The sequence below is a fragment of the Furipterus horrens genome, unplaced genomic scaffold (genome assembly GCF_987537825.1).
Source record: "Furipterus horrens unplaced genomic scaffold, mFurHor1.1.pri manual_scaffold_2, whole genome shotgun sequence".
In the NCBI taxonomy this organism is placed as follows: domain Eukaryota; kingdom Metazoa; phylum Chordata; class Mammalia; order Chiroptera; family Furipteridae; genus Furipterus; species Furipterus horrens.
This window is the reverse complement of record NW_028327172.1, coordinates 54,228,295-54,244,011: the sequence shown is the minus strand read 5'-3', so window position 1 is coordinate 54,244,011 and position 15,717 is coordinate 54,228,295. Positions and strand designations below refer to the sequence as shown.

Below are 15,717 nucleotides of genomic sequence, written 5' to 3'. Positions count from 1 at the left end.
TACAGAAAAGAGAAACCAGTTTTAAAGTGAAGCCCATAGACCACCCCATACTTCACCAACCCAGCCACTTAGTTCAGCCAAACCATTGAGTCTCAGGAGACAGTGATGCAGACAGGATTAAGTGAGGCCTATACGTACAGACAATCACTCAGGTAATGAGATCATAGGCTTATGCCCTTTGAAAAAAAGAAACCACATGCTAATTTATGTAACATAACCCACAAACAAGTCTCTAAATCTGTAAGACTGTCTTATTGGAAAGACATCCAGTTGCAAGGCATTTGACATTCTTCTTGCCTGTAAATTAAACATCTTTGATGATACCACAAACATAGTTTAACTTTCAAATGAAAACATATTTTAAATGAAAAGAAAATTTAAAGACAGCTGCACTACTTTGTAGTCTACCACTGAGCATTGTGATTTTCCATATATCACAATTTTTCTCCCTGAGATAACCCTCCTTGTCATTAAAAGGACTGCATTAAGTCCATTTTTAATTTATCCTTCTGTAAACACAACAAGAGCAGAAAATGATCACTTATGATCTTTAGTTCTGCTTTGCTGGAACTTACCCAAGGAACATTTAGGGTGACCTTCAGTCTGCCCTTCAGGGCACAGAAGCTGAGCCACATACCTGGCATTCAGCCTTGCCTGTAAACACCTGTCTTTTCCAGGTCCTTCTGGTTTTCCATTGTGCCTTAAAGGTCCCTTCTAGCCATCTTTCAGGAAAACAACCTTCATTCCTTCCCTGGAAAGATTGCTGTGGACCGCACAACCAACCAAGGTACCAGGCCTTTTATCTCGTGGGCTTTTATTACCTTTGAAAGTCAATCCCAGTTCCTCAGGGCTTTTTGGTAACAACCAGAGCCCAAGCATGTCTCCTTTAGGCATGACATTCCAGTCAAAGTCTTGGTAAAAAGAAAAAAAACCTCTATTAACAACTGGTCTTATTAGTTTTATGCAAAGAAACTTATGTCATTACTTCTTTAGAATGCCAAACTCTGGAGGGATCAGATAGGGAGAAAAGTAGACAGTGTGAAGGAAGATACTTGTCCTTCTAATATTCACTGAACTTGCATTCCCACTCTTTATATTTTCATCTTTTCCCCCACTAAAAATTTTTTGTTTGTTTTTTCATTACAGTTGTCCTACTTTTTCCCCCTCTTGCTTCCCCACACCCTGCACCCCCTTCTCACACAGTCAGTCCCCACCCAGTTGTCCATGTCCGTGGGTCATTGATACATGTTCTTTGACTAGACCCTTCCCCTTCTTACCCCCTCCTCTCCCTTCCACCTCCCCCCTTTTTACTGTTAGTTTATTCCTTGTATACATACCTCTGTTCAATTTTGCTCATTTGTTTGTGTTGTTCATTAGTTTCCTGTAATAGGTGACAGCATAAGGTTTTTTTTTTTTTTTTTCATTGCCTGGCTTATTTCGCTAAGCAAAATTCTCTCTAGTTCCATCCATGTTATTGCAAATGGTAGAAGTTCCTTCTTTCTTTCTGCTACATAGTACTACATTGTGTAAATGTACCACAGTTTTTTGATCCATTTATCTACAGATGGGCACTTAGGTTGTTTCCAGCACTTGGCTATTGCAAATAGTGCTGCTATGAACGTAGGGATGCATAGGTTCTTTTGAATTGGGGTTCAGGGTTTTTTGGATATAATCCTAGCAATGGAATTGCTGGATCATAAGGCAGTTCCATTTTTAGTTTTTTGAGAAAATTCCAACTGTTTTCCATAGTGGCTGCACCAGTCTGCATTCCCACCAGCAATGCACCAGGGTTCCCATTTCTCTGCATCCTCGTCAGCACAAGTTGTTTGTGGATTTGTTGATGATGGCCATTCTGACTGGTGTTGTGGTTTTTAATTGCATCTCTCTGATGGCCAGCGCTGTCGAGCATTCTTTCATATGTCTATGGAGCCTCTGGATGTCCTCTTTGGAGAAGTGTTTGTTCAGGTCCTTTGCCCATTTTTTAATTGGGTTATGTCTTCTTGGTGTTGAGTCATATAATTCCTTTATATAATTTGGAGATCAATCCCTTGTCTGAGATATCATTGGCAAATATATTTTCTAATATGGTTGGTTCCCTTCTCATCTTGCTGATGTTTTCTTTTGCTGAGCAGAAACTCTTTAGTTTGATGTAATTCCATTTGTTTATTCTTTCCTTTATTTCCCTTGCCTTAGGAGAGATATCAGTGAAAATGTTGCTACATGGGATATCTGAAATTTTCCTGCCTATTTTTTCCTCTAGGACTTTTATGGTGCCACAGCTTACATTTAAGTATTTGATCCATCTTGAGTTTATGGCGGTGTATGGTGTAAGTTGGTGATCTAGTTTCATTTTTTTGCATGTCCCTGTCCAGTTCTCCCAACACCATTTGTTGAAGAGGCTCTAATCATTCCATTTGATGTTCCTGCCCCCTTTGTCAAGAATGAGTTGACCATATAGACCTGGGTTTATTTCTGGGCTTACTATTCTGTTCCATTGATCTATATGTCTGTTCTTATGCCAGTACCAGACTGTTTTGATTACCGTGGCCTTGTAGTATAGTTTGATATCAGGTATTGTGATTCCTCCTACTGTGTTCTTCTTCCTCAAAATTGCTGTGGCTATTCGGGCTCTTTTTTTGATTCCATATGAATTTTTGAAGTATTTGTTCTAGGTCTGTGAAAAATGTCATTGGCACTTTAATAGGGATTGCATTGAATCTATAAATTGCTTTGGGTAGTATGGACATTTTAATGATGTTGATTCTTCCCTTCCATGAACATGGTATATGCTTCCATTTATTTGTATCTTCCTTAATTTCTTTCTTCAGTGTTATGTAGTTTTCTGAGTACAGGTCTTTTACCTCCTTGGTTAATTTTATTCCTAGGTACTTTATTTTTCTTGTTGCTATGGTAAATGGGATTTTTCTTTTGGTTTCTATCTCTGAGATTTTATTGGCGGTGTACAGAAATGCCTTCAATTTCGGAATATTGACTTTGTATCCTGCTATTTTGCTGAATTCACTTATTAGGTTGAGTAGTTTTTTTGTGGAGTCTATAGGGTTTTCTATGTACACTATCATGTCATCTGCAAATAATGACAGTTTTACTTCCTCTTTTCCAATTTGGATGCCTTTCATTTCTCTTTCTTATCTGATCGCTTTGGCTAGAACTTCCAAGACTGTGTTGAATAGGAGTGGAGAGAGTGGACATCTTTGTCTTGTTTCTGACCTCAGGGGGAATGTTCTCAGTTTTTGCCCATTGAGTACGATGCTAGCTTCAGGTTTCTCGTATATGGCCTTTATTATGTTGAGATATGCTCCCTCTATTTTCATTTTGCTGAGAGTTTTCATCATAAATGGGTGTTGTACTTCATCAAATGCTTTTTGTGCATCTATTGATATGATCATGTGGTTTTTGTCTTTCAATTTGTTTATGTAGTGTATTACATTTATTGATTTGCGAATATTAAACCATCCTTGCATCCCTGGGATGAATCCCACTTGATCGTTGTGCATGATCTTTCTAATGTGTTACTGGATCCGGTTTGCCAATATTATGTTGAGGATTTTAGCATCTATGTTCATCAGTGATATTGGCCTGTAGTTTTCTTTCTTTATTGTGTCTTGACCTGGTTTTGGAATTAGGGTAATACTGGCTTCATAGAACGAGTTTGGGAGTCTTCCCTCTTCTTGGATTTTTTGGAAGAGTCTGAGGAGGATAGGAGTTAGTTCTTTCCTAAATGTTCTGTAGAATTCACCTGTGAAGCCATCTGGTCCAGAACTTTTGTGTGCCGGGAGTTTTTTTTATTATTGCTTCAATTTCACTAGCTGTTATTGGTCTATTCAGGTTTTCTGCTGCTTCTTGATTCAATTTTGGAAGATTATATGTTTCCAGGAATTTGTCCATTTCCTCTAGGTTGTCAAATTTCTTGCCATACAGTTGTTCGTAATAATTTCTTACAATCCTTTGTATTTTTATGGTATCAGTTGTGATTTCTCCTCTTTCATTTCTGATTTTATTTATTTGGATCCTCTCTCTTTTTTTCTTGATAAGCCTGGTTAAAGGCTTGTCAATTTTGTTTTTCTTTTCAAAGAACCAGCTCCTACTTTTGTTGATCTTTTGAATTGTTAGTTTAGCCTCTATGTCATTTAATTCTGCTCTGATCTTGATGATTTCCTTCCTTCTACTCGCTCTGGGCTTTGCTTGTTGTTCTTCCTCTAGTTCTTGTAGCTGTTGTGTTAACTTTTTTATTAGAGATTCTTCTAGCTTTTTTATGTAGGCCTGTATTGCTATGAACTTTCCTCTCAGGACTGCTTTCGCTGTATCCCATAGGTTTGGGGTTGTTGTGTGTTTATTATCATTAGTTTCCAGAAACTTTTTGATTTCTTCCTGATGTCATTGTTAATCCATTCATTATTTAATAGCATGTTATTCATTCTCCATGAGTTTGAATGTTTTTGTCTTTTTTCCTTGAGGTTGATTTCCAATTTTAAGCCATTGTGATCTGAAAAAATGCTTGATATAATTTTAATTTTCTTGAATTTGTTGAGGCTTGCTTTGTGTCCTACCATGTGATCCATCTTTGAAAATGTTCCATGTGCACTTGAGAAGAATGTATATTTTGCTTCTTTGGGGTGAAAACTTCTATATATATCGACTAAGTCCATTTGATCTAGAGTGTTGTTCAGTGCCCCAATATCTTTGGTGTTTCTTTGCTTCTAAGATCTGTCCATTGTTGACAGTGGGGTGTTAAAGTCCCCTACTATGAGTATGTTGCTGTCTATATATTTCCTGGAGTCTTTCAAAACTTTCCTTACATATTTAGGTGCTCCTGAGTTGGGTGCATATATGTTTACAAGGGTTATATTTTCTTGATGGATTTTTCCCTCAAGTATTATGAAATGTCCTTCTTTGTCTTTTTTATGGACTTTGCTGTGAAATCTGTTTTGTCTGATATAAGTATTGCTACCCCAGCTTTTTTTTTCATGTCCATTTGCTTGAAATACTTTTTTCCAATTCCTTCACTTTCAGTCTGTGTAGATATTTTGTTCTAAGGTGGGTCTCTTGTAGACAGCATGTATCTGGGTCATGCTTTCTAATCCATTCAGCTACCCTGTGTCTTTTTATTGGAGCATTTAATCCATTTACATTTAAGTTTATTACCGATACTTATTCATTGTCATTTTTCCCCTTTGTACTTGTGTTCCTCTTTGTCTCTCTCTGTTTCTTCATCTTCTTAAAGCAGACCCTTTAGCATCTCTTGCAGTGCTGGTTTGGTGGAGGTGTATTCTTTTAGCCTTCTTTTGTCTTGGAAACTCTTTATTTCACCTTCCATTTTGAATGAGAGCCTTGTGGGGTAGAGTATTTTTGGTTGTAGGACTTTGTTTTTCATTGCTTGGAATATTTTTGCCATTCCCTTCTGGCTTGTAGTGTTTCTGCTGAGAAATCTGATGATAGCCTTATTGGAGCTCCCTTGTATATTATTAGTTGTTTCTCTCTTGCTGCTTTTATGATTCTCTCTTTGTCTTTTAATGTTGCCATTTTAATTATGATGTGTCTTGAAGTGGGCCTGTTGTGGTTCCTTTTCACTGGGACCCTCTGTGCTTCCTGGACTTGCGTGACTTTTTCTTTCCTCATGTTAAGGAAGTTTTCTGTCATTAGTTTTTCAAAGAGGTTTTCTATCTCTTGCTCTTCTTCTTCTGCTTCTGGAATTCCTGTGATACATATTTTATTATGTTTCATGTTGTCCTGCAGCTGTCTTAGAACCTCTTCATTCTTGTTCAGTCTTTTTTCATTTTGTTGCACTGTCTGGGAGTTTTTGTGTACATTGTCTTGCAGCTTGCTGATCCGATCTTCTGCTTCCTCTAGTCTGCTTTTAATTCCTTCTACTGTGTTCTTCAATTCAGAGATTGTATTCTTCATTTCCTCTTGACTCTTATTGATAGCTTCTCTGTCCTTTTTGATGCTGGTGTAATTCTCAGTAAGTGCCTTATAGTTTTCCTGGAGTTCTTTGTAGTTTCCCTGGAGTTGTTTGTAGTTTCTGCTGAGCTCATTGAGCTTCTCCATAATCCATGTTTTGAATTCCATATCTGATAGTTTGCTCCCCTCTATTTCATTTAGCACTCTTTCTGGGGATTCTACCTTTCCTTTCAATGGGGTGTTGTTTTTCTGTCTCCCCATTTTGTGACTCTTATTGTTTGTTGCTGCTTCTTAGAATGATCTGCACTCCTTGGATCTGCCGCTGGTGGCGTCAGATCGTGTACCAGTCTGGCCCTTGGCAGCCTGTTGGAAACTTCCAGGGATCTACTGCCTTTGTCTGTCTCCTTTAGTTGTTAATCTATTCAATCTGTGATTAACCGTCAGGCTTAAGGACCGAGGGTTTGGCAGCTTAATTCCTGTTAGCAGGGCCTGTGCTTCCCCTCAGGCTGATGCCACTTGGAGGGGAATGGTCTGCCTGCAGTGTGGGGATAAGTCAGCACTGGTACCTGGTCGGCTGCTCCCCCAGTTCTCCCCTCCAATCCACCCCATCAAACTCTCCTCAAGTGTCTCCAGCCCTCTCTGCCTTCCATCTTCTTGAGCCCAGGGTAAGTGGGGGCCAAAATATTTTCATATGTGATCCACTTAAGAGCTCTTTTTCTCCAGTTGTTTCTCTCCGGCTAGCAAGAAACCCTGTGGCTTTTCGCTTTTCACAGCTGGATACTGTTTTATTTTCCACTCTGTTGCTGTAGTCTGGAAAGCCCAGCTGGGGGTTTAGACCCTGCCCTTCTCAGGGGGAACCCCCGGCTGCTGAGCTGTTTCTCAGTCCCTTCAGCTGCCACCCGTGGGAGCCCAGCCAGCCCTTCTGTGTCTCCACACTTCTTACCGGTCATGTTGTGATGTAGCGGCCTTTTCTGTCTCTCTGTGGTTATAAGACTTCTCTCCAGCTAGTGTTCGGTTGGTTATTCCAGATGATTTCTCCAAAATTAAGTTGTAAATCCAGGCTCGTCCTGGGAGGTTAGTGTAGCTTCCACTTACTCCTCCACCATCTTGGATCCCCCGAAAATATTCTTACTTAAAGAACTAAAGATTATGTTTTGAAATTTTATTTAAAAATCCCATAGCACTTTTCAAGGTTGAAGTGTTTGGGATTTTATGGACAAATTTTATTTAATGAAAGTTGTGCTGCCTATAAAGATTTTCCTTTCAACAAAGTTTTCGGCACCACGTGTCTGTCAACAAAATTTTGTCTCAGTTGTTTGTTGCTTAGTGAAATAGTTAAAATACAATGAGGAGTGGTTTAAATATTTTTATTTATGAGGTCAGTTTTTATTTCTAGAGATGGCAAATTGTAGTATTTTTATTTTATTTTATTTTTCCCAACAATAATAGAAATATTACAGAGATTTATTCAAAAATTGGATCAGAAACTGCTGGTAGGTGATAATAGGTGCAACTTTTCTGAAAGGCAGGTAATTCAAATGTTCTTGAAGAGGTGTATAGCCTTTTGCCAACCAATTCTAATTCTAGGAATTTATCCTAAATAATAATTGGGAAAAAGTATAGATACAAGGTTACTCATCTGATTATTAGTTATGATAGGGGAAAATAAAATATGACCTAATAAGTGACCTAGCAAGAGGGGCTTCATTAAATGTGATATGAGTATTTTCATAAGTATGTACTGAGTATCTAGTACATACTAGCCATTCCTCTGAGTTATACAACAATGATATAACAGAGGAAATTCTTGCACATAAGGAGCTTACACTGGTGTTTATAGGGTAGTGGGTAAGTTATTAAAATGAATTGTATAGAACTATAGTTATTGATGTGGAAAAATGTTCAGTATGCACTGGTAAATGAGATTCTATAATTACAGAGAAATATGCTGCTTTGAGGTGAAAATAATATAAAACAAAGCAATACACCAAGGATAGTAACAGTTATTATCTCTAGGTCATGAGATAATGAGGTTTTTTTTTGTTTTTTTTTTTGTTTTTTTTTACTTATTTATACTGCCCATTTTCTTCTCCAATGAAGTCTTAATTTTTTAACCACAAACACTAACCTAGTAATCAGTTTGATTCCTCCCAAAATTTCTGCCTTCCTTTTTCTCTCTTTTCTTCCCCTTCCCTCCTCCTCTCAACTATCTTCTATCACTGAAACAAAGGAATACAAAAAGCTTCCCTTACATAGTTATTCCTTTGTCTGCCAATGTTAGCAGAATCTATGTCTAGCTATGCAACCCAATCCTGTGTGCTGACGTTGGTGCTCATTTCTTAAACAAACCTTTTCTAGACTTTATTTCATATATTGTTTGAAAGCATTTTTTCCATTGTCATAGATTTCAACTTCCTTTCCATTTGGCTGTGTGGACATACTATCATATTGGGTATGGTGGAGATGCAAATTAGCACAGGCCACAGAAAATATTTGATTCTGGGTAATGGGAAAGGAAAAGAAACTGAATGCAAGCTGGATGTGTTGCTTACAGTCTGGTACTGTCTGTGTTCTTCCTGTTTTCAAGCTGTTGGTGCTAAGTGCCAGCTACACAGACTAGAATTACATTAGAGATGGAAGAGTATACAAATTGAGTCCATTAAAAACCAGTACCAAAAAGTCTGTCTTCAAAAAAAAATCATTAACTCCCAAGTGTATGTTTACAGATCTTCTCTGCCAGGGAGGCTTTAGAGCATGCAGCAAAGTTCAGAGTTCCCAGGCCCTAAGCAGGCAAGGAGAGCTGTCCATTTTCATTAACCCCAAATAAAAGCTGGAATTCAGCCTGAAGCTCTTTGTCTTAATCTTATGCACAGCTCTCCAGCTTTGGGTTTTGTGATATAATACGAAATGAAGGTGGCTTGCATCTCGGTATATAATTGTTCCCCACAACTGTGTTGTGGGTTTTTCATCTCCTTCTGCAAGTTGAAAGCTATCTAATCAATAGGAATAGGCATGAAGAGGAGGGAACAGAATAGAACAGAAGTGTCACAGGGTGGATGTGAATCAATGAGCCCAGGGACAGAAAGCCCCCTGCTGGTGCTTTATTGGGGGCGTGAAGGCATAGATTCCTACTGCCAGTGGTACGTACCTGTGAGCAGTGCAGCGAGCAGTGCAGCGTCCAAGTGCAGGATAAAATCAACTGACAGCTCCACCAGGCTGCAACTTGGCTTTAAGCCTTGAGGATATTACTACGACGCTATCTGCATTCTAGGCAGCAAAGGGACAACCCAAACCTGGATGTGATTTTTTAAGAAAATTGTCTTATCAAATAAGATAATTCACAGATAGAGTTACATTTCAGAGTCAGTTAACTGTCAATTTTGCATATACATTGGAAAAGTCTAAAATAGATGACAAGCTCAATCCATCATTTCATTTTGCCTAGTGATCACAGGATAGCAAAATGTTTGGTCGACTCGAGTATTTTTCTTTTTTTTCCCCCTTGGTAATGTAGATATTGGTTAGAGTGCTTGTCTATAAAGACCCAGACATCCCAACTTGCTTGAATTTACCAAATGTTATAATGTTATTCTTCAATTTACTTCTTCAACAAATTTTTAGTCACCCTCCTACGGTAGATAAAAACAAGACAGAATGGTCCCTTCTCATAGGAAGCTCTGGTCAAATGGTAGAGGGATAAAAATAAAGTGCTAAGATAAAGACAGAAGGGATAAGTTCCTAGCCAGGCCAAGCTGGTTGAGGGACCTTCTCTTAATTTGAAACCTTGAAACGTGAGGCGCACAGAGGCAGTCTGGGAAAGCAGGGGCTGAAGGAGCACCATGTGCAGCCTTCTTTGCACAAAAGCAAAGGAGTGAAGGGTACTTAAGGAAGACGTGGCCCACCAATCACCTGGCCTCAAACTGGTCCAACATCTGAGACCCTTCTGAGATGATATAAAAATGGATCTGAATAATATATTGTAGTAACTTTTAGAAATGGAGGAAAGTAATAATACTATTGAATTTCCTATTACCAAAGAGCTGATAACAACCCACTGTGAGGAGTTCCTGGGCATGGAATTGCCTTCTTTTTCATGATAATGGACACATGTGGATACATCAGCAGGCAACTCCTGTAATGAGAAGAGTCTGTGACTTCTATTCACTGTTTCAGATTCCAGGTTTGACTTTGTTACTTGATTATCTGGGAGATTCTCTTAAAATTGCCAATTAAAAAAGAAAATTAAAGTATATATTTAAATATATATCAAATATGTGATATATGAAGTATATAAAAGTATATGCATATAATATGTATACACTAAATATTTGAATAATTTTAAACATCTAAGTTAAGATCCTATTCACCCACATTTTCTCTACTTATCTTAGCTCATTCCATTTCAGCTCATTTCAGTCTTGTCATGTATTTCAAACCGGCAGCAGTTACAGATGTGAGCACAGGACTGTGTGGAAGGACCCTGGTTGGGCTTATGAAAATGAAAAATATTCCCATTCTTTCTTAATTATGACCACTCCGGTCACAACAGTGATCCCTGTTAAGGCCTTAAGAGCCCAGGGATTAATAAGCAAAGAAAGTAAAATAGTATTTGTGTGATCCTGCTGAAGGCAAGCAAGGGTTGGCTAGAAGTGGTTACAGGGACCAGGAAGGAATTCCAAGTACTCTCAGCGATTTAAAAATGCACTTCAATGTCAACATTGGGGGATGCTGGGTGAAGAGTGCATGGGAACCCACGTGTATTTCTTTGTAACTTCCTGTGAATTTATAACGATTTCAAAATAAAAAGTTAACAAATATTTTAAATGCACTGAGAATTAGGAGTGAGTGTTTTGACTCACTGGAAATAAGTTAAAGGAGCACCCAGAACCCCTAACATTTGGGGAGGGACTCAGTGGAGCACAGCCATTTTCCTGAGAGATGTCCTTGCATATGCATGGTGGGTAGCTAGGTTCTCCACCAAGGAGATGGGAGAGTCTTTGACCATAGAATGGTGAGGGAAAGTTTATGGGACCTGCACAAAATTCTACAAGTGCTACAACTGGTTACCATACCCAGTAAGATATAGGCCACGTTCAGGGATGTAAAAATAAGGCAGCGGCCATTAGGCAAGAGAGAGCCATGTGGGTTGAAAGAGAGCAGAAGCACCTCACCAGCTGGCCATAAGGTTGGGTGGGTAAGAAGATGCCACGTGGTTCTAGATTAAGAGCTGAAAAGCACCATGACACAGGCAAAACCTTCCCAATCAGATGCAAGTGAATGGGAGCTGCCAGTAAAGCTGAACTGTGGGAAATACAAAGCCACAAACTTCTATTTTCCTAGAGGGAAATGGTACCTCTGACTTTTTGGTTCTGAAACTAGCCTGGCTTGGCAGAGGGAGGCAGGACTATGTGTTTTGGGGTGTTCTAAAAGAAGTGAGACTTAACAGCAAAAATCTGCCATTAATCTAAATCTGTATAACCTTTAAATAAATAATTCCTTTCCTTTTCACCAAACCCTGGTATTGGGAGTTATGATTTTTGGTGATGGGCAATCGAGCCCCTCATAACTGAACAGCCTGTGCGTTCTGTTTCAATAAGAATTAAACATATATGCATTAAATAGACTGTGTTAAGAGCATCTACAAAAAACATGCCATCAGGATGTTTTTAAAGTTGGAGTGTTGTCTTTTATTAACTGCCTCAGAATCCATAATGCTTATTTCTGCAGGGTGATTTTCATTGTATTTTAAGCACGTGACCCCCAAAGGATTGCCTGAACTATTTGCTGACAGGTTGTTTTAGCACTGTTGTGGGTGTTTGTGTGTCATTCTTTTGGGGCAAGATGTCACTGAGACTTGGGATATGACAATGGGGGTATGGCTAGAAACTAGATAAAGTAAGTAACCTGTCATATAGTCATCTGATTGAGAACAGCTCCACATATTTTCCCCTTTCCTCTCAAATATTTAGAGCTTATTTGATGAGAACAATGTACACAGTTTTTTTTCTAATACTTGTTTTTGAATCAGGAAGAACAATTATAGCTAACATGTGCTTCACACTGGAATCAACTAATTCTAGTTGGAGCTGTTCACTGCTCTTATAAATGCATGCATACTTGCATACATATATATATGTGTCCTTACATTCATACTGTTTGTGTATGTGCTTATACAATGAAATATTAAGGTGCAAAAAGAATTCTGGTCTGCTATTGTCTTTTTATACAGCAAATAAAAATGAAACAGTAAAAGGAAAAATCTTACATACATAAGCTTATCTCAAAACAAAGGCTGTAAAATATCAAATGTATTTCTAAAGAATTTTTAAATGATGGCTTAACAAATATCAGCATAAAATTTGAGCATCTCAAGTGAATCCACTTCGATAATTTCTATGATAGATGAATATGTGGAGGTCAGAGGAGTCCACATCTGGATATTCCACCTGAGTTTTTCCACTCAGCAACACTTCCTGGAACATGCTACAAACTCACTGTGAATGGTTTATTTTTTAGTAAGATACATTACTCATCCATTTCCACTTCCATCCAGTATAGCGTTGTGAACAGACAGAAGTCATACCCTGTTGATTCAGAGACAGAGATGACTGAGGAGGGGGGAAGGACTAGGAGCCTACATAGCACCGAGGTCAGAATTCTTAGACTGGAGAGGAAAATCCCTGGGAAGAGAAAGTCATCTTCTGATATTAAAAAGCTGTCACGGTGAACAGTGGTTTGCTGAGTTGTTCTGTTTTATTCTGTGATGTGGCAGGGTGGGGAGGCGGCACTGGCGTAAATAGTATATAAAATTAGAGAGACCAAAAGTTTGCCTCAGTGTAAAGAACTTCACATAAGCCGAAACACCCTGGTAAACAGAGAGGATCCTGTGACCAGACTCAGAGCACAGGTTGGGTGCCTGGTCATGGATGCTGTGGGAGGGAATGCTTTCTTTAGAGGGTTGGTTATACTTAGTGACTTTTGAGGTCCCTTCCAGGTATGATTTGAATGAGGCTGACTTAATCTCATCACTGATGTAAACTACTGTACTGCTTATTCAGTGTCAGAACATATTTCATTCATGAACACAGATTTATTGAATGCAAGCTATATGCCAGACACCATTTTTGGTAGTGAGACTACAAAGATTAAGCATAGACTCTCCTTATAGAGCCTACTTTTGATTCACATTGACTTATCTTATACTCAGCATCTATTATGTTGCAAGTATTCTGCCACACTCTTAGTATACATGATGCCTTCATCTATAAGAGAGAATTATAATATATACATTATAGGGAAGTTGTGTTGCAAGTCTCATAGCACTCATAGATGATCAGTTAATGCTATTTCACTTGCCTCCCATTCCCTCTGGTTCTAGATGCTTTGCCTTTCCAGTGTATCAATCCCAACCAAGTGAGGCTGAGTCCTCTTGGCTGTTATCTGTGCAGTTATCCACTCAGTGCAGATCTCTTCATTTAATGTCTGTCTACTCGGGAAGATTGTGAGTCTCTTGAAGACAGAGATCCTCTCTCACCTCTGTTCCTGAGGTGTCCAGCCCAGGATACAGTAGGTGCTTATGAATTAAATGGACTGGTGTCATTCAAGAGGTACTTGCAAGTGCCTTTAGAGCATTTTTTAGCAAACTATGATCCTGCTTGCCTACTCTTTGTCTTCATTCCAGAGACCATGTGATTCCCCTTAACTTAACCAGTCAGAGACAGTGCCAGGCTGCCCCTTTATCTACATCATTCGGAAGGATGTAGATGTTTACTCTCAAATATTGAGAATACTCTTCAATGAATCCCACGGAACTTTTGTGGGCCTCCAGAAAATTAAACTAGAAAATCCAGTTAGTCATAACAGCACGCATGGAGGAAATCACCAGGTTGCAACTGCTGCTAAAGATCAAGCCAGTGGCCGCCATTTAAGAAGCCAGGTCTCCATCTTGTCAGCAATGGAGCTCATTTGGAACCTTTGTGAGATTCTTTTCATTGAAGTAGCCCCAGCCGGCCTTCTCCACCAGCTTGACTGGGTCTGAATGCAGGTGTGCAAGGTGGACAGTGTGTTGGAAAGATGTCCTGGGCAGTGAGAATCCCAGTAAACATGAGAGCTTCTGGAACTTGGCGCTGCAGGGCCAACTGGATGAGGCCCAGCAGATGCTCTCCAAGAAAGCTGACGCCAGCCCCAGCTCTGCGGGACATGATGAGGACCGTGCCCATTCTCAGTACTGGTGACACGCAGACTCTGACAGAGCTGGAGCTCAAGCTCCAGGATGGAACATTTGCCTCCAGTCCACATCTGGAGTCCCTCTGCAAGATCATGCTGGGAGACAAAGCTGCTTTGTTGGACCAGAAGGAGCTTCTGAGTAACTGGTATGATTTCCTAGTGACCCGGCTCCAGTACTCTCATCCCACAGTAAAACCCATTGATCTGCACTTCTATGCCCAGGCCAGCCTCAACCTGTTCCTGGAAGGCAAGAGGAGTCCTGAGCCCCTGGACAACATCCTGTTGGCATCCTTCGAGTTCGACATCCACCAAGTGATTAAGGAGTACAGTGTTGTCCTAAGCAACTGGTGGTTTGTGGCCCATGTGACGGACCTGATGGGTCACTGCAAGCTCCTTCAGTCGCACAGCCTCTTCTTTGGGTCCAACAAAGTAGGACATTTTTCTGGTCCTAATTCAGAGGACTTGAAGAGCTCCAGATCCCCTGGGTAGTAGTACAACCCATGTCTGTGTGGAGGCACATGGCTCTGACTGCTGCGAGTGTTCCACTAAGCTAGTCATGGTTTTGTAATGGATCTGTGCCCTGTACTGGCAGATGTTCTCACACCTGGCCAGATCTCCCGCTCTCAGAACCTTCTCTGGACCTTAATGTCATGTTGTTATTCTACGCTGCCTCATCCTAGTTTATACGGCTGCCTGTTATTCATTCCGTCAGTGGACATATAGCCTCATGTTTGCAATCATTTATTTTTTTTCTGTTTTTCTTCTGTATCTAATATCTAGTATCTACCCTTCTAATGCCGTGTTAGCATTTCTGACTTCCAGATATCATCCATGAATCTATGGAAACCCATTGTGTTTTACATATGTGCTTTGCAAATATTTAATGTTATCTTTTGTCACACGGCATAACACTGTGCAGGTTCTTTGGTTGACAGCTTTGGAGCCATAAGGTCAGCATCAGTTAGGTTATCTCCTTTGAAGAGTTTGGCTATTCTAAGTTTTAGAAAACTGAGTATTTCAGCCTAATTGTTTCTGGACAGATGCCTGCCCTGCTCTCAGTTGCTGTACTTGGCAATTTGCTTATGCAGGATCTGTAGGCCAAATTATGTGCCTAATACATTCCAAAGTCCAACAGGAATAAAGAAGATAGAGGATTCATGTCCAAATTGAAGGACTGTTTCTGACACCTTCCATGGGTGTCTTTTAGGGTATAACATGAATCCCATGCCTTTCTTGAGTACTCTACTTCAGGGTTTTTATAAGCTCAGCCCAGAGTTCCCCATCACAGAGAAAGTTCTTGTGGTCTTGTTTCTATAGTAAGTTTCTGCAGCCCGGTGATTTGGGTGAAGCCTGTAAAGACACTGAAGAACACGGTGTCTTCTCTGGCTTTCCTGGCAGAAATCTGATTTCCTCGTTGGCACCCTTTTCAACCATGAAATGAGAAAGGTGGGAGGGAGAAGCTTGGGCATTTTTCTGGTCCTAATTCTGAATGATTGCCCATGAGTATCTCTCAGAATAACTCTGAGTTTATTTATGGCTCTCTGTAGAGTTCTTCAGGGGACTAGAGCTCAT

General features: G+C 39.7%; 1 protein-coding gene and 1 pseudogene across 3 annotated transcripts in view; both read left to right on the top strand.

The window, feature by feature from the left end:
• Window positions 1-15,717, top strand: part of FAT3 (FAT atypical cadherin 3) — a 516,537-nt gene that overhangs the window by 144,084 nt on the left and 356,736 nt on the right. The gene's annotated exons all lie outside the window — the stretch shown is intronic.
• On the top strand, window positions 11,159-14,634 carry LOC150018585 (nuclear pore complex protein Nup85 pseudogene; annotated as a pseudogene).